The sequence below is a fragment of the Notamacropus eugenii genome, chromosome 1 (genome assembly GCF_028372415.1).
Source record: "Notamacropus eugenii isolate mMacEug1 chromosome 1, mMacEug1.pri_v2, whole genome shotgun sequence".
NCBI classification, from domain to species: domain Eukaryota; kingdom Metazoa; phylum Chordata; class Mammalia; order Diprotodontia; family Macropodidae; genus Notamacropus; species Notamacropus eugenii.
In genome coordinates, this window is record NC_092872.1 from 110,672,029 (window position 1) to 110,691,184 (window position 19,156).

General features: G+C 37.1%; 1 long non-coding RNA gene across 1 annotated transcript in view; it reads right to left on the minus strand.

Annotated features, from left to right (window-relative positions):
• Positions 1 to 12,773, minus strand: part of LOC140505801 (uncharacterized) — a 102,762-nt gene extending 89,989 nt beyond the window's left edge. Inside the window, exon 1 of the long non-coding RNA XR_011967670.1 lies at positions 12,286 to 12,773. This is a non-coding gene — a long non-coding RNA (uncharacterized lncRNA). The remainder of the gene's footprint in view (positions 1 to 12,285) is intronic.
• Positions 12,774 to 19,156: the final 6,383 nt, after the last annotated feature.

Consider the following 19,156-nt stretch of genomic DNA (forward strand, 5'->3'; position numbering starts at 1 on the left):
ACCAATCTACCTAATGAATATAGATGCAAAAATTTATTAATAAGATATTACCAAAAAGATTACAGAAACTTATCACGAGAATAATACAATTTGATCAGATAAGTTTTATACCAGGAATGCAGGGTTGGTTCAGTATTAAGAAAAATATCAGCATAATTGAGAATATCAAAACAAAACCATCTATCTCAATAGATACAGGAAAAGCTTTTGACAAAATACAACACCTTTTCCCATTGAAAACACTGGAGAGCATAGGAATAAATGGAGCCTTCCTTAAAATGATAAGTAGTATCCACCTAAAACAATCAGCAAGCATTATGTGTAATGGGGATAAGCTAGATACATTTCTAGTAAGATCAAGGGTGGAAAAAGAATGCCCATTATCACAACTGTTGTTCATTACGTACAAGAAATATTAGCTTTAGCAATAAGGGAATAAAAAGAAATTGAAGGAATTAGAATAGGAAAAGAAGAAACTAAATTATCACTCTTTGCAGATGATATGATAATATAATTAAAGAATCAACTAAAATTACTTAAAATATTAAACAATTTTAGCAAAGTTACAGGATTTAAAAACAACCCACATAAATCATCTGCATTTCTATATATTACTAGCAAAGTCCAACAGCAAGAGACTGAATGAGAAATCCTGTTTAAAGACTGTAGGCAATCTAAAATACTTGGGAGTCTACCTGTAGATACAAACCCATATGAACACAATTACCAAACATGTTTCCCACAAATAAAGTCATATCTAAATAATTAGAAAAACATCAGTTGCTTGTGGGTAAGTGGAGCTAATATAATAAAAATGACAATTCAACCTAAATTAATTTAGTTATGCAGTGCCATATCAATTATAAAAGCAAGGACCCCAACATTCACAGGAGGGCCTGCTGTACAGATTCTTTAACCTACTTTTCTAAAAACAAAGGCAACTTTTGAGGGGTCAATAATCACTTTAATTAAGCATATTCACCACTCACTTAGTTGAGGGAAAATAGTCAGTACCCTGAGCTTCAGAGAAAATACAGAGAAATAAAGATCAATCAATAGACAGGGCTTCCAACTGTATGACAGATCAGACAGATAGCTGTCTAGCCATACATACATAGTTACCAGAGAAAAGTACCAAAAATTTCAAAAGAGGAGGGCTTCTTAGCTGCTACTTTGAGTCTCCTCTGGTCAAACAAATATTTCCAATGAGTAAACCCCAAAGTAAAACCTCACTTCCAAGTATTTATAAAATTTTCAGAGACAGAGGGCATCACAATCCTTGAGAACCAGTGCCTCATTAACAAAAGGTGTGGGCCTTACTACAAATCTCCCCTAATGAAACTCCCCTGAATGGGCAAGTCCATTAATGGATGGGGAAGATCTTGATTCTCATTAGCATTACACTGGGCCCGAAGATCTTTCACATCCGTTACATGGACAACTTGTAACTGATGACACTTTAACATTTCTTTAGTATATACAACATAATTCCCACAAAATAAATACATCCTGAACTTTACATTTGCAGAATAGAAAACATAACATAACATTATGGTTTTGAGTAGTGAGCAAGGAGCTCCTCCTTCCTCAATCTAAAACAAAATATCCAACTAAAGTTCTCTTGGGGTTGTGTCCTACTCTCCACACTACCCTTGCAAGCATTCTCAGGTGCAGACTCTATAGAGCCAAGTCCAAGTCTTAACAATGCTTCAGCCCTCATTTCTGAGTCTGAGGGGCATCTGGGCAACAAAGTCATCAGGGTGGGGTCCTTGGGAGTACAGGATACTTCTCCTCCATCCACCATAGGCAATTCCATTCCCTGGGTTCCAAAAATGAACCAGGAGAATGCTGCAAAAAAACACACAGCCTTGCTGTACAGTCCCCATCTTGCCCCAGGAATGAACTCCAGGCTTCTGTATTCCTTCTCCTCCATCAGGAGCCAGCCATTCCCAGTTCCAGCCTATGTCTGTAAGTAGGCAGTTCTCTGCTCCAGTTTCTGCTCCCATTCCACCTCTCACCTTCCCAAGGTTGGAACACTGGCAGGTTTCTATTCCTGCTCCAGGGCTCCATTCCAAGCTCTCCCCACTCTGGTGTGCATTCTGAATAGAATACACTTTCAAGGCCCTCACTCCTCTGGCACAGTCAGGAGCTGCATTAATCCACTTTAGCCCTGGCTCTGGTCATCCCACCTCCTAGGGCTCCACAAAACCGTAGCTATCACAACTGGAAAACAACAGACAATTATCCAATCCCACAAAACACCATACTTTCCTTTTAGTTTGTAGATCCTGTCAACTATGTCATCATGTAAAAGCAAGGACCTCAATATACATAGGAAGGCCTGCTGTTTCTTTGATCTGCTTTTCTAAAAGGAAATAAACTTTTCAGGGGTCAATAATCAGATTAATCAAGCACATATATCATTCACTAAGTTCAGGGGAAAAGTTCAGCACCTTGAAATTCAGAGAAAATGCAAATAGATAAACTTCAAAGATCAACCAGCAGAAGGGCTTCCAACCTTCTACTCATTAAAGGACAGAAAATTGTCTGACCATACATACATAGTTACCAGAGAGAGCAGCACCAACATCTGGGTTTTCAAAACCAAGGGGCTGCTTAACCACACCCAGAATCTCGTCTGGTCAAACAAACACTTCCAATGAGTAAACTCCAAAGCAAAATCTCACTTCAAAGTATTTATACAGTTTTCAGAGCCAGAGGGCATCACAACCCTTGAGAACCAGTGCTTCATTAACAAAAGTTGTGGGCCTTTCTACTAATCTTCCCTAATCAAACTCCCTTTAATGGGCAGGCCCATTAATGTGTGGGGAAGATCTTTAATTTCATTTGCATTACCCAGCAAACTACGAAAAAAATTATTTTGTAGAGCTAGAAAAGAAAATATCAAAATTTATCTGGAAGTAAAAAGGTCCAGAATATCACAGCAATTAATGAAAAGAAATTCTAGGGAAGGTGGCCTAGCCATACCGGATCTTAAATTGTATTATAAAATAGCAATAATCAAAACCACTTAGTGCTGACTAAGAAATAGAGGGGTAGATCAGTGGAATAGATTAGGTACACAAGACCCAGTAGTCAATGATTATAGCAGTCTAGATATTGGGAAACTCATAGACCTCAGTTTCTGGGATAAGAACTTACCATTTGACAAAAACTGCTGGGCAAACTGGAAAATAGTGAGGGGGAAACTGCACGTAGCCCAATGTCTGACACCGTATAGCAGAATAAAGTCCAAATATGTATATGATCTATGTATAATGGCTGCTACTATAAACAAATTAGGGTAACAAGGAATAGTTTATTTGTCAGATTAATAGAGAATAACTAAATAAGAGATAGAGATAGAGAACGTTATGGAGTGCAAAGTGAATAATTTTGATTACATTAAATTGAAAAGTTTTTGTACAAACAAAGGCAATGCAACCAAGATTGGGGGGAAAAGAGTTTTTACAACTACTGTCTGTGATAAAGGACTCATTTCTCAAATATATAGAGAACTGAGTCAAATTTACAAGAATACAAGTCATTCCCCAGTTGTAAATAGTCAAAGGCTATGAAGAGACAGTTTTCAGAGGAAGAAATTAAAGCTATTTATAGTCATATTAAAAAAAATGCTCTAAATTACTGTTATTAGAGAGATGCAATGCCAGTCAACTCTGAGGTACCACATCACAGCTATCAGATTGGCTAACATGACAAAACAGGAACATGATACATGTTGGGGATGTGAGAGAGTTGAACCACTAATTTATTGTTGGTGGAGCTGTGTGATCTGATCCAACAATTCTGGAGAACAATTTGGAACTATGACCAAAGGGCTATAAAAATGTGCATATCCTTTGGTGCAGCAATACCTCTTCTAGTTCTGCATGTCAAAGAGATCATAAAAATGGGAAAAGGACCCACATGTATAAAAATATTTGAAGAAGCTCTTTTTGAATTGGAGAACTTGAAATCAAGAGAATGGCCATAAATTGAAGCATGGATGAATAAGTTGTGGTATATGGATACAATGGAATACTATTGTGCTTTAAGAAATTATGAACAGGGATACTTCAGAAAAACCTGGAAAGACTTAAATGAACTGATGCTGAGTGAAGGGAGTGTAACCAAGAGAATATTATATGCAGAAACAGGCACGGTGAGTGAGGATGGATTTTGACACCTGTAGTCATTCTCAGCAGTGCAAGAACATATGATGCAAAATGCCACCCACATCCAGAGAAAGAGCTATGCAGTTGGAACACAGAATGAAGTAGGCTATTTTCTCTTTCCTTATGTTTTGTTTTGTTTTTCTCACGGTTTCTCCCATTTGTTATAATTTTTCCATGCAACATGAAAAATGTGAAAATCTATTTAATAGGAATGTGTGTGTAGAGCCCATATAAAGTTGCATGCCATATTAAGGAGGGAAGGGGAAGGAAGAGGGAGAAAATTCAAAGCTTATAGAAGTGAATGTTAAAAACTGAAAAAAAAATTTGGAGATAAAAAGAAAATCAACATGTAGAATGCATTTGCATTAAGAGAGGCTAGGAAAGGCATCCTATAGAAGGTGAAGTTTTAGTGGAGGATTAAAGAAGACAAATAAGTCAATAGATGGAGAAGATGGAGTTAATTTCAGTTCTGGGGTACAGTAAATGAAAATTTCTGGAGTAAAAATTAGAGGTTTTTGCCTTAGGAATATCAATGAGGGAAGGATCAATACATCTCAGAATACATGGTTGTATTAAGGGGAAAAAAATGGGTAGAGAAATACCCCTTGGCAGGAGACTATTTTTTCAATGTTGAGATGCCTTCCAGGGAAAGTACAGTCTTATATTTTCTGGAGCATGGAGTAAATGTGAAGTAGTTTAATCTATGCCAGTTGATGGGTCGAGAGACACCTGGGAGCTATGAGCATGTTAATGTGAAAGATAACTCATTGGTTGTGACATGAGTGTGGTGCCTTCTCTCTCTCACAAGATATGACAATGAGATGTGAGAGAGATTTTGGGAGTGTGAGTCCTATAGTCTTACATTTGAGGTTGGGTTGATATTAAAGAAGCAGTTGGTGTATGCTAGTGAGAATGTAGAATTCAGAAGTCATAGCAATAGAAGGAACTGGGGTGAATATAGACTGTTATTGGTGTAAGATCTATTACGTAATAGTCTTGCTTTCCCATTGCCCATATACACTTCATTGGGATAAAGGAAACAGTAAGGAAAGACAGTAAGACCAGAATCTATCCACTAATTTTATCTAAAACTTGAAGTTCTAAAACCCATCTGGTTCCTAATAAAGAGATATTGAATAGGAGATTGAATGACCCAGATCAAGGGCATCCAAAAATTTTGGATCACACATCCATATTATCAAAAGATTTTTAGCACAGAACTCTAATATGTGCATCCTGTTTATGAATGTCATGCCATATTAACATGTTTGTAATAATAAAACCTGGGCAATATAAAAACATAAAAGGGTTAAATTAAAATATTATTTACTTTCATTAACGATACCAAACTCTTGTTGAAATTTGCTAAAATAAAATACTGTTAATTAAAATATTTTGAAAAGAAAATGTGATTAAATATACTTTTTAGGGAGATGGAGCCAAGATGACGAAGAAGAAGCAGGGACCTGATAGAGCTCTCCCCCCAAGCCTCTCCCTCCCCAAAACCTGTAAAAATGGCTCTAAATTAATTCTATAGCAGTAGAAGTCAGAAAATGATAAACTGAAGCAAATTTCCAGCCTAAGGCAATCTGGAAAGTGGACCGGAAGGGTCTATCGTACTGGACTGGGAGGAAAGTGCAGTTTGGTATGGGCCATACCAGCACTATCAGAGATGGAGCAGGCCTTAGGGGACTGAATCTCTGGCACAGCTGCAGTATCCAGATTTCTCAACCCACAAACACCAGATAGCTTTGAAGGTCAGTGGGAAGGTTCCATCTCAGTCCCAACCCCAAGGCAATGGCAGCCACTGTTGAAGCAGATGTTGTTTCTGCAGCCTTTCACTTCTCAGGGAGAAACATACCCAATACTAAGACAAAGCAAGAGAATCAGGAGATCCCAACAATGTTTGGGGAGGTAATTGAGGATTTTACTCAGCAGGAGGTCAGATATTTTGAGTTGGTTCACCTAAAGGATAAGATAATTGTTGTATCTTGGATAGTGAGAATCAGAGGAAAAGATAAATTTCCTCAAGAGAGAAGAGTAAATAGTCAGTGGATTCAAATAGATTGACAAAAGAATTGTTTACTGCTCCATTGAGAGCAGGGGTAGAATTTTGGAAGAATAGATGGCATTCCAACTAGTACATAACAATATAAAACGTATCAAGAAAAGGGGCTTGATATTAGACTGAGCAGGGAAATAGGAACAGCCCCTAGAGATCCTCCTGAAACTGCATCCAAGTTCATCACATCTGCAGGAAGAATAAGAAATTGACCAGGCCCCAGCTCAGATTAATAGAAATATACCTCTAGCCAGAATGATGCCCCCCAAACTACAAATTAGAAAATAGTAAACACTGTAAATGAGGCTATGATAGTGGCTTCATGGACTCTACAAGCATGACTGACCCTATATCTACCTTGCTTCTGGTTTTTGCCTGCTTGTTTCTTTTTGATTTTTTATCTGTTCATCTTGTTTGTCAGAGTTGTTTTTTGCAAGCTTAGTACCCTCCACTTGTAGATGCCTGATGGCTTAAGCCAGATGTCACCCCATCTATGACTGTGATATATAATCCCTGGACCTGGAGTCAACCAAGCTCTGGATGCCAGTTAAAGAATTGACCCTTCAAATGGGAGCTCTTGGGGTAGGAACAGTTTTATGTCCAATTTCAGAAGAAAGTAGCTATGGAAGAAGAGACATTTGCCCCTTACCCCTAGGGGCAATTTTGGACCCCATTCATTGAAGGGGGGAGTGATGGGTTGCTTGTGCTCAAGCCCCACCTTGAGCTATTATTATATATTCTTATTTTCTGTTCCCTGTTAAAGGTCTGTTGGAACCAGTTGCCCCACCGACCTATGTAATGAATATTAAAGATTTTGGGGCCACATGTCATGGTAATTTAAATGGGAAGATCTTTCCCATTCATTATTAGGTCCATGTTACCTGGATGGGTCACATGGAAGTGTAAGTCACATGAGTTTGAGTCACATGAAGCCTGGGGTAGGAGGAGATTGCAGAAGGAGTGGAACAGGAAGGCTGGAACAGGAAGAGGAGGAGCTGGAGCAGAGCTAAGAGGGAATTGGTCAGATTGGGAAACAGGCAGCTAGGAATGTGTTTGTGGGAAGTCCTGATAATGTGTATAGACTTTTTTCTTACTATGATGGATTTCTTTGTTGCTATGATGGATTTGACTTTCTGGTATTTGAGTTCAGCTTTCTGGTGTCTGTATAATTGTTTTCCCTCTGCCTTACCTGTGGAGAATGTTATATTTTGTGATTCAGAACTGCACCAACATATTCACAGCTCCTGTAGATACTGTGAATATTGCATTGGTGCTACAGATCTTGGTCTACATAGGCATATGTAGGTCCTTTCTTTTAAATTGCTTTCTAGTTTCCCCAGAAATTTTCATCCCATATTGAGCTCTTTTACCCAAAGCTTGGATCTTGGCATTTATTAAATACTAATTTGTTTATGTTCAACAGCCATGGGAGGATACATAAATTCAAAATAAAAGAAATTTATTCAAATTGAATAATCAATAAAGAAGAAAAAATTCATACATGGTGTAAACTCTACTCCAGGTTACTGTACCAATGGGAGTAGTTGATAGATATACAGAGAACACATGTGCTCAGGTAAACTACATGGCAGAACAAACATGAAGCCAAGGAATACAGATAAAGAGGTTCATGACAAAAATTCATTTAATAAAGAGAGACAAATAAGGAGAATATATGGCCAGGATGATTCTTTTCTTTTATTCTGCAGAACTGCTATTGTGAAATAATTACCTTTCTTTCAGCTAACCATATAATCTTTTCTGGAGGGACAGCTTCTATCATATTTGCAATTGCTGTGTAGCTCCCATCAGATTTGTAGTTGGTCATTTTCTCTCCTACCATATTCTAAACCTCTCTTTCTTAGTTGGTGCACTTGACTTTTTGGTCCTTTATGTTAAGGTATGGAAGTTTCTCCATTACACGGCGAGGCAACCAGATCTTTAGTGAGTATTCATAATTATCTTTAAAATCACTCAGTAAACATTTCTTAAGTGTCTATTGTGTTTCAGGCACTATGGTACATACAAAAAAGAATATGGTCCAAGACATACATGCGAAAACTTGGGGGAAATTTCTCTAACTAAGATTCTCTATCATTTTGGCTGCTCATATCTGATACTGACTGAAAACCCATTATTCCAACACCTATATGAATTAGACTTAAAAACTTCTCATAATTTAATTTACACACTTATGGATACTAATGTCCCCCAACATCCATTTCAGGAGCTCTGCCCAAAACCCCCCAGGAAATGTCTGGAAGCTGAGAAAAGGAAGCCCACATTGTCCCAGGAAAATGAAGTTGTACAAGAATAAAAGCTAAACTGATAGGCCAGGCCATTAGTTTCCATGTTCCAGGCACTCATTTTTTTTTCTGACTTTATTATATGTATTTTCATTTTTTTTTGGTTATATTTGGACCTATGAAAATCTTTTGTCTCCTTACTTACATACAGTTTATATTTCTTTTCTGGGAGGTTTTTCAGAGTGTGAATTCAAGATGGCAGATTAAAAGGACAGGCCTACTCTAGCTTTCCCCCTATAACACATTAAATACTTGCAAAGAATGACTCTAAACAAATTTCAGAGCAGCAGAAACCACAAAATGGCAGAGTAAAACAGATTTACAGCCCAAGACTGCCTGGAAGGGCAACAGGAAGGGTCTATGGCATCAAGTTTGGAGCAGAGCGCAGCCCAGCCTGGGCCAGAATCATAAGTAGTAGCTGCTGTTCCCAGATTTCTCAATTCACAAACACCAAAGACAGCTTCAAAGGTCAGTAAGAAAGCTCTTTTACATGGGTGAGAGGGGAGCACAGTCTGATCCCAGCCCTAGTTTTAGGGTGGTGGCAGCCACTGTAGCAGCAATGTCCACTTTTGGAGATCTCAGCCTAAAAACCCCGGGAGAATTAAGCAGAAGATCTGGATCTCAGTCCTGAGTGGTGACTCTGGGGTGAGGAAGAGCACTGGAGAAGTGGAGCTTGTGGTGGTTGTGGAGAGGGAACCCTACTCTCAGTTTCAGGGCAGAAAAGAGTGCCAAATGAGACTGCAGGCCAAGAGAGGAGTAAACTCCTCTCCCTTGATTATGCTACCTTGGAGGAAGTGAGAATCTCCAGGTCCCTAGAGATATCTCAGAGAACAGCTACACAAAACCTCTGAAGCTTATTGTAGTATACTCTCCACTGGAAAAAGGACTAAATTGTCAAGTAGCTGGCTGGGAAAATGCACCCAAAAAGGGGGAAAAATAAGAATATAGAAGGTTACTTTCTTGGTGAAAAGGTATTTTCTTTCAAGCTTTCAATGAGGAATAACAAAGCATACCATCAGAGGAAGATATCAAAATCAAGGCTTCCACATCTAACACTTCCAAAAACATATGCAATTGCCTCAGACCATGGGAGAACTCAAAAAGAATTTTGAAAATCCAATAAAAGAGATGGAGGAAAAATTGGGGAGAGAAATGAGAAACACAAGAAATTATGAAAAGCCAGTCAACATCTTGCTAAAGGACAGTCAAAGAAATGTTGAAGAAAATAACACCTTTAAAAATAGGCTAACTCAAATGACAAAAAAGGTACAAAAATCCAATGAGGAGAAGAATACTTTAAAAAGCACAGTTGACCAAATGGACAAAGAGGTTCAAAAGCTCACTAAAGAAAACAGTTATTTAAAAATTGGAATGGAACAGATTGAAAGTAATGACTTTATGAGACATCAGGAAATAATAAAACAAAACTTAAGTAATGAAAAAATAGAAGGCAGTGTGAAATATCTCATTGGAAAAACAACTAATCTAGAAAATGGATCCAGGAGAGATAACTTAAAAATTATTGGTTTACCTGAAAATCATGATCAAAAAAAGAGCCTAGACATCATTGTCCAAGAAATTATTCTGTTGAATGGCATGTACTAGGAGTAAGAGAAAGGGAGAGGTAGAATGAAACAGATTATCTCACATAAAAGAGGGAAGAAAGCTTTTAAAAATGGATGGGAAGAGGAGTAGATAAAAGAAAATAATTGAGCCTAATTCTCAAAGGATTTGGCCTAAGGAGGAAGAATACACACTCCATTGGATATGGAAATATGTACATATAGATAGATAGATAGATAGATAGATAGATAGATAGATAGATAGATAGATAGATAGATAGATAGATATAGATAGATATAGATATATATTATCCTGCAGTACGGCAAGGGGATAAGAGAGGGAAGATAATATAAGGGACAGCAAATTGGGGAAAGAGATAATCAGAAGCAAACACTATTAGGGGAGGACAGGTCAAGGGAGAGAATGGAAATTGAGGGCAGAATAGCATAAGGAAATGTTGTTAGTCTTTTACAACATACCTATCAAGGAAGTGCTTAGTATCATTACACATTTATGGCCTATGTTGAATTGCTTGTTTTCTCAATGATGGTGGACGGGGAGGCAGGGAAAGATTATGGATCTCAAAGTTTTCAGAATGAATGTTAAAAACTGTTTTAGCATGCAACTGGAAATTAAGATATACAGGCAATAGAGTATGGACATCTATTTTACCCTACAGTAAAACAGAGGGGAAGGGGAATGGAAGAAAGGTGGACAATAGAAGGGAGGACAGACTGGAGGAAAGGGTAGATGGGGTGCATGCTCTCCTGGTGTGGGGGAGAGAGGAGAGATGGGGAAATAATTCTGAATTCAAATTTTTGTGGGGAGCTGAAAATAAATAAATTGAAAATAAAATATTAGAGTTAGTGTAAGGGGTGCTGACCACCACAAGACCTGGATACCTGGAACTCAGGTATCTAAGGAGAGAGACCTTATGGAACAGTACAGGATGAAGGATCACAGTCTCTCTGAGTAACTTCTGGCATATTCTTTCAGACACTGATTCAATGCAGACAACTATACCCAAATTCAAACTTAAACAAAATTATTTGTGGTCCCAAATGCTTTTACCTTAAACAGCAAATTTCACTAATCCCAACTTAAAGCCAAGTACAGTTATTTGTATTCCCATGGAGTTGAAATAAGCAATGCACATTAACAGGACTCACATACATAAGGGATTTCATTTCAGATCCTTCTTTCTCAAATTTAAAACTTGTCCTGATATAAAAGTCAATTGTTACAACTTTTGAGCAAGTCACATCATTATTTATGAAGTATACAAGCCAAACAATTTGCTTAGGACTGATGACCATGTCCACATGAAAGCAGCATTGGCAATTTTACAAAATAAAAGGAATTGGCATGGATCCCATGCCTGCCAACCCCAAACATATAGGAGGACTGTTCTGAATGGGCAGAACCAGTCCAAATAAATTATTACTCCATTCATTTCTTTCCACACATAGTAATCCATTAACAATTTTAGGTTTAGCATTAAAACAGCATCTTTTGAGCTGTAACTTTTTAACAGGCAAAGGTGAAAATACCTGGTTTTCTAAATAACATAACTTTTCCAACATCTTTTAGTTTTAACAAAATTCAGATTACAAATTGCTTTCTCTAACACCATTTCTGGATTACAGAGTAAAATAAAAATCTTGATGGTTCTAACTTTTACTCAAGAAAATTTCACATCTGTGGCCACTCCTTAAAAATGTTTTTGAAAGAAAAAGTTGTGAAACTGCAAGTGGAAGTGAGGGAGACTCTGGAACAAAGTCCAGTGGCGCCAAGTCTCCTCCTTTTCACCTGGGAGTTTCAAAGCCTTATCGCTGAGGTGTCTTTTCTCTTTCTTCAGTAGGTTTCTCAATTTATCAGTTAACTCTTTAACACTGTCCTGCAAATTCTGTACCATCTGTCTGTTCTTCCATCTCTCTTCTAAGTTTATATATATGGGTGCTGGCTGCCTTTCTGGGCTATTGTCCATTGTACTACTCTCTGAATCTGACTGGGCTTTCTGTGAGGATGTGATGAATGTTCTCATTTGCACTGCCTTGCCACCATCTTCTATGAACACATTCTTCAGCATGTTATATAGAAAGAATGTGTACTGACCCTGACTCAACTTTTGTGAGCTTTACCCCATTTCAATCTTACTCACGGTTACACCTCATCTCACCGAGCTGAATGTGCACATCTTCTGCGTCTGCTTCTCGGATCCGCTTTCCGGAGGACTTGGTGAGGCAGACAGGCTACCGTTTCCTGTTGAGCTCAGGTATCGGCCTTTGACTCTGTCCTGATAGCTCCTGTACACTGTCTAGGCTTCTGGAGAGCCTAACTCACTCGGGGACCAGATTCCCTCAGCTGAGATTCCTGAGGGACCTAATTTCCCTTGGCTGAGCTTCCTGCTCCTTCCCCTGCTTGTGGCCCCACGTTGGGCGCCAAGTTGCTATGGTGATGGCATAGCTTACTGAGAGGAGCAAGTCTTATGCCTGACCAGCAGGCTGCTTGTCTTCCTGTGGAGCTCGCGAGTAAAAGAATGAGGTGGGAGAGCGGGTCAGTAAGCAACTCCGATTTATTCAAGCAAGCACTCTGATTATATAGTCTTTGCCAGCTAGCCCAGTGAACCATGGTAACACACATAAACAAACCTGAAACTATAGAAATGAACACAAGATGGAACAATAGTGACAACAACAAACCAGGGGTGGGGCCATCCCTTCCAGCGCCATCTTGTTCACCCTTCCCTGCTCCAGACTCAGTTTACCTGATGTCTGTCAGTGTGGCGTCCCAGATGGTGTGGTGGTCAGTGCCCCTTACAAGTTAGGTGACATATGGAAAAAGGTTGGGGAGGAAAAAATAAAATAAAAATAAATTCAAAAAATATTTCTTTTCTGGGAATATGCTTTAAGTTTCCCCTCTTATTTTACCTTTTTCTTTATTTCTTTAATACCTAGTACAGTGACTTGCACATAATAGACACTAACTGCTTGGTGAATTGAATTAAATGGAATGAATGTATCCCAAAAACTGGGTATTTCTTTGAATGATATGATTCTTATAATTATACTTTTTAGAACATCTTTCTTTTTATCTCCAAGGTCCAACTAAGGTATCACTTCCTTCCTTGATTCTCCACTTTCTGAACGTTCTCTCTTTTCAAATTTTTTCAGAGAAATCTTTTTGAGGTTTTCCTTTGCCCCTCTCACATTATCCCTGTTATTACATTCGTTTGTGTAAATCCTACTTTCTGCCATTCTTCTCCACCTCCAAGAATAATCTATTGGAAACCCTTTGAAGGCAGACATTATAGCATTCTCAACTGATATTTAACATTTTCATCATTATTTTCCAGTTAGTCAGTAATTACTTAATAAATGACTATTACCAAAAAAACAAAAACAATAACATCACATTATTTTTCTGGAATATATAAGATTTCAGTCTGTCCTCACATGCATACATATACATTTGCTTTCTCCAGTACACATATCTGTCTCTGAAGGTTGGAAAGGAACCACTTGCTATTGGTTTTTGTTTGTTTTGACTTTGTATCCTCAGTACACAGCACAGTTAATGGCATAAAATAGGCACTTAATAATTGCTTATTGATGGATTCATTAACATTTGTATTCTGAACACAGTGTCTTGCATATAGTAAGCACTTCATCAAGGTTTTTGAGTGAATGAATAAATGAATGAACGAATTCACATTGGAAATATCATTTTGGAGTTCCTCTTGGAGGATGCAAATGCTCTTGTTTAATAGTGGTCAGTATTTCCAGAATTTATCCACACATAAAATAAATAGTTACATGTATCATTCCTTAATTTTATGGTGAAAAAAAGACACCTGATTTTTGAAATAGCAAAAGGCATGTCAACAGTTATCAACACATTTCCAAGTTTAGTTAGAAAGTTATTCCTTATACAGCTTTCTGAAATACAACATATTTCTTTAAGATATGTTGAGAGTCAACACAATATAACAAACAGAGAGTAGGTCTTCGAGTCAAAAACATATGGGATCAAGTCTTATCTCTGACATATATCAACTTTGTGATGCTGGGCATTATTTGAGCTCTGAGACAACTCTCTAAGATTAAGTCTCAAAGGAAGTACTGATTTTTGTATTAATAGAGGATATATCCTTTTCAGAATTTCCTCTGCTCACTGTTAACATAGATGATTATTCCCTCCTGTGTAGTGCTGCTGATTTAAGGATGGAGAAAGTCATTCAAACATTCTAAAGGAATCCAATGCACATGTAGGCTACATAACTACCACTGGGCCTTCACCATTGTTAGACTTCTCTACTATACTTCCCTTATCAACTAACTATCCCACTGTCTACAACAGTTCATCCAAACTGTTTAATCTACCTCCCATGGCTCTCCTCTCACCACTCTCTGAGGTGAGAACCTTGCTTAATATTTTAAAGAAAAAACTTGAAACCATTCACTATGGACACCCTCTTCACTCCTCTAGTTCAGCTCCTATCTTTCATATATCTTCTCCCACTCTTGCTCCTTTCACTCCAACATCTCACATAATGAAGCATCCTTACCCCCTACCAAGGTTAACTCCTTTACTCATTCAAGTAATCTCATTGCATCTCATCTCCTCCAAAATATTGCCCCCTCTGTCACCTTCACTATTTCATTTATTTTCAATATCTCCTTCTCTACTGACTTATTTAAAACTGCCTACAAATGTGTCCATGACTCCCTTGTCCTGGAAACACTTGACCCTTCCTTCCCAATTAGTTTCCCATATCTCTTCTGCCCTTTATAATTTACTTCCTCATAAAGACCTTCTCAATTAGGTACTTCCACTTTTTCTCCTCTCACTTACTTCTTAACCCCTTAAAATCTGTCTTACAATCTTATCATTCAATGGAAACTACTCTCTCTAACGTTATCAATGATCTCTTATTTGTCAGATTGAATGATCTTTTCTCAGTTCACATTCTCCTTGTATCTCTTTCAGTCTTTGATGCTATTGATCACTACTCCTTGACATTCTCTTCTCTTTTTGGGATACCCCTCTGTCCCGGTTTTCCTCCTATCTATCTATTTAACCTCTCCTCTGTCTCCTTTGCTGTATCCTCCTCCAAATAATGCCCTCTAATGATATGTGTCCTGCCGAGTCTTGTCCTGGGCTCTATTACTTTTTGTCCCTATACTATTACACTTGGTCTTCTCATCAGTACCCATGGATTTATTTACCATCCCTATGGTCATGATTTCCAAACATATCTTGCTTGCTCCAATTTCCCTGTTGACTTCCAATCACCTATCTCCAACTGCCTTTCAGACATCTCCAACTATATGTTCAGTAGACATAGCAAATTCAGTATTCAGTACTCAGGCATTTTCTCTGGCTATCCCTGATACACAGAAAGTTCTCCCTCCTATACTCTGCCTGATAATATACCTGACTCCCTTTAAGTTTCGACTGAAATCATCCCACCTTCCTCTTAATTCCAGTGCTTTCCTTCTGTTAATTATTTCCTATTTGCCCAGTATATAGCTTACATTGAGTATATTTCTTTGCATGTTGTCTCCCCTATTAGACTCTAAGCTCCTTCATTGAATTGATTGTCTTTTGCCTCTTTTGTATATCTAGTATTTCACAAAGTGCCTGGCACATAATACGTGCTTGATAAATATTGATTATTTATTGATATCAAAATTCTAGCTTCTATCCATACTAACTAAAATACCTACATATTTAACCTTAAATCCAACATTTCAGGAAGCATTTATTAAGAATCCGTTGGATTCAAAGCATTGGTGATGCAAGGAAAAGAAATAAAAACAAAGAAATAAGTAAAACAAACAGGCAAGAAATAAATTGTCCTCAGAAATCTTACATTCTTTCAAACTATTTAGCTTTGCCTCAGCTATCTTCTGTGTGTGCTAGACTAGTCAGAAATACAGTTTGATTTCTTATTTTCCCTTTCTTCCTCTCTCAGTTTTGAGTAATGCTACTAAAATTCTAGCACTAAAATGAATTTTATATCCCAACTGTATGGAAGTTAATCACAGCATTAAAACTAAAAGGGATCTATGAAGCCATTTAGTCCATTTTCTTATTTTAAGGATGATTAAACAGAGGTACAGGCAAAGTTAAATTATTTTTCCAAGGTCACAAAGACAATAAATATTAAAGATGGAAGTTGAATCCAAGTCCTTTAACTCCTAAACTAATGCCCTTTTTGGTGAATTATATAATCCTGTTGCTATAAACACATTACATATGTGTATTATGCATTGCATATATCTTCAATATTTATAGACTCAGAATATTAGGGATACTTATATGTCATATAATAATGTGAAAATAAATGTAAGTAATTTTTCATCATCTGTATTTTTGAGGACAGAAAGAAGTACAATTTATAATGAAATAATATTGTGGCAAAAAAAAAACACCTTGCTGCTTCTTTCCTTTATCAAAGTTGTTGGTCAAAATATGAACAAGTATCCAGAATAATTTAATTTTTTTTTGTTTTAGTTCTTTTCTTTCTTTGTTAGAAGTGATAATGGAAAGTCATATGACTAAAAAGGAGACTAGAATGTAGAAAGAAATAGAGAAAATCGCTATTTGTATTGTTTTCTGGACACTTGCAACATATACTAAATTGTTAATTACTTTCCCATGTATATACATATAAATGTATATACACATGTATGTAAAGGCATATATGTTGCTGTTGTTTAGTTATTTTCCATCACATCTGACTCTTTTTGATCTCTCTTGAGCTATTCTTGATTATTTGTCTCACAAACTGGGAAATTGCCCTTTCCTAAGTGGAAGTTGGCCATGACTTATTCTTATTAATACTCATGTTTTAGTCACACTTTAAAACTTGAAAAGTATTTTCTTAACAGCAATCGCATGGTATGGCATTAGAAAGATTATTACACTTCTTACATCTGAGTAAAGAACAAGCATTTAATAAGTGCCTACAATATGCAAAGTACTATGCTAGAAAAATGAAAAAAATCCCTGGCCACAAGGAGCTTATGTTCTCTTGGAGTTGGGGTTAAGATGTATAAGAAATACATAGTACATAGAAAGTAGTTTGGCTTGAAGGAGGGTGAAGGAAAAGGGTGAATTAAGTCCTCATATTGTAAGTTTTAACTAAATATTGTAGTGAGCCAAAGATTTCCAGAGGAAGAGGTGAGAAGAAAAATTCCCTGAAAGTTAAGTGTCTTGCCCAGTATTAAGCAGTTAGAAAGTTCAACAGTTTGTGACTAAAAACCATGCTATTGCATCTAGTATTTTTTTTAAAATCTGTGTTTATGTTCACTTTAGAACAGCATGCTGTAAATACCTACAGCTTTGGAAGAGATGTAGATCAAATGTGATCTTCAGCATTTTTGAGATAGGGAAATAAAATATATTGGCAAGGTCTTAGCCATCAAAAAGAACCAAGGTTTTTTGACTACCAACTAATGATCACAATCCCTCCACTAGATCATGTGCCGGAACATTCTTCTTTGAGTTTATTTCTACATAACAGTACTGGAGGATTTGGACAGGACTAAAATAAAACAAAAAATGTTGGAGATAATGATGTAGGAGTAATGAAAATGATGTGTGTTTTCACTTAAAATGAAAATTAAATAACAGTGATTGGTCAAGGCAATGTGGCCTACTATTTTATCTCATCTAGGTTCCTGTGATTGATACTTGGCTAGATAATATTTGAAACTGGATGAAAAACTTGGGCAAAATTTAAGGCATTGTATATAGAAAATGCCTTGTATATTTTCAATCCAATACACATTTTCTTATTACTAACCATGCCAGCTTCCTGTTAAGTGCTGGGTATACAAGTAAGAAAAAGGGACAGTCCTTGTCCTCAAGGAAATTGCAATCTAATAGAGGAACACAATACAAAAAGAAGCTGAAAAGGGGTTAGGGTTGTAGTAGGTACTTGGTTTGAAGGCATGCTTTTCCCAGGAATCAAAGTCAAGCAGATCAACTGATGGAAAGCTGACTTATCAGAAAAGTTGTGAGTCCTTTACAAAGGAAGGAGTTTAATTCTTTGCTATCCTGCCCTTCAATAAGATGGGGGAGACAGCTGAGGGAGAGGTGAGAAATTGTAGAGTATCAAAAGCTTATTTATTCTTCTTAGTAATGACATTTTAGATGCTCATTTTATTCTAGGATGAGAGGGTAGAGGCAAAGCCATATTGTTGCTGAAGTTGACACCAAACAGAGAAGCTTATATAAAATATCTATTCAATTTAATTAAGTTAAAAGTATAAATGTTCCAGCATATATCACACGTTGGATGCTGATGACTTCTTAATGGGCTGTGAAAAGAATCATCAAGTGTATTCATTGACTCATTAGCATGACACTGAGGATGATTGAGTCATCTTTGGTATAATTTTGAGCCAATGTGTTGTGCTTGGCTTTTAAAAATAATAAAACATACTAATGGAGGGGTCAGACTAAAGCTCAATGCTGAGAAATGCATAGAGAAGAGGGACTGCACAAAGAAAGTAGGCATGTGTCCTTAGGGATCTGAACTTTCACTTTGTGCAGATTCTGTACCTCTTCTCCAAAAACCTCTCATTTCTCCAAAGACAAAAACAGGAGAAATAAAGAATTTCCTGGAATTGGAACATGATGACACGATGACACTACATGACCCGAAAAAATGGCAGCAACTAGTCTATGGTAAAGTAATAAACATGGTGATCATTTATATAGTGCTTTAATGTTTACAAAGCACTTTACATTTACATACATGCATATTTAAAAGGTATATAGTTATATACACGTAATAACCTCATTTGGTCTTTACAACCCTATAAGGCACATGCTATTGTGATCTCTATTATACTGATAAGGAAACTGAGACTGAAAAAGGTTAAGTTACTTGCACAGAGTCACATAGCTATTAAGAGTCTGAAGATGGATTTGAATTCAGGACATCCTGATTCCAGGCTCTGCACTCTACCTATTGCCCCTGCCCCCATCTGCTTAGCTATCATGAAAATTCCTTGATCAAGTATCTTGCAGAAAAT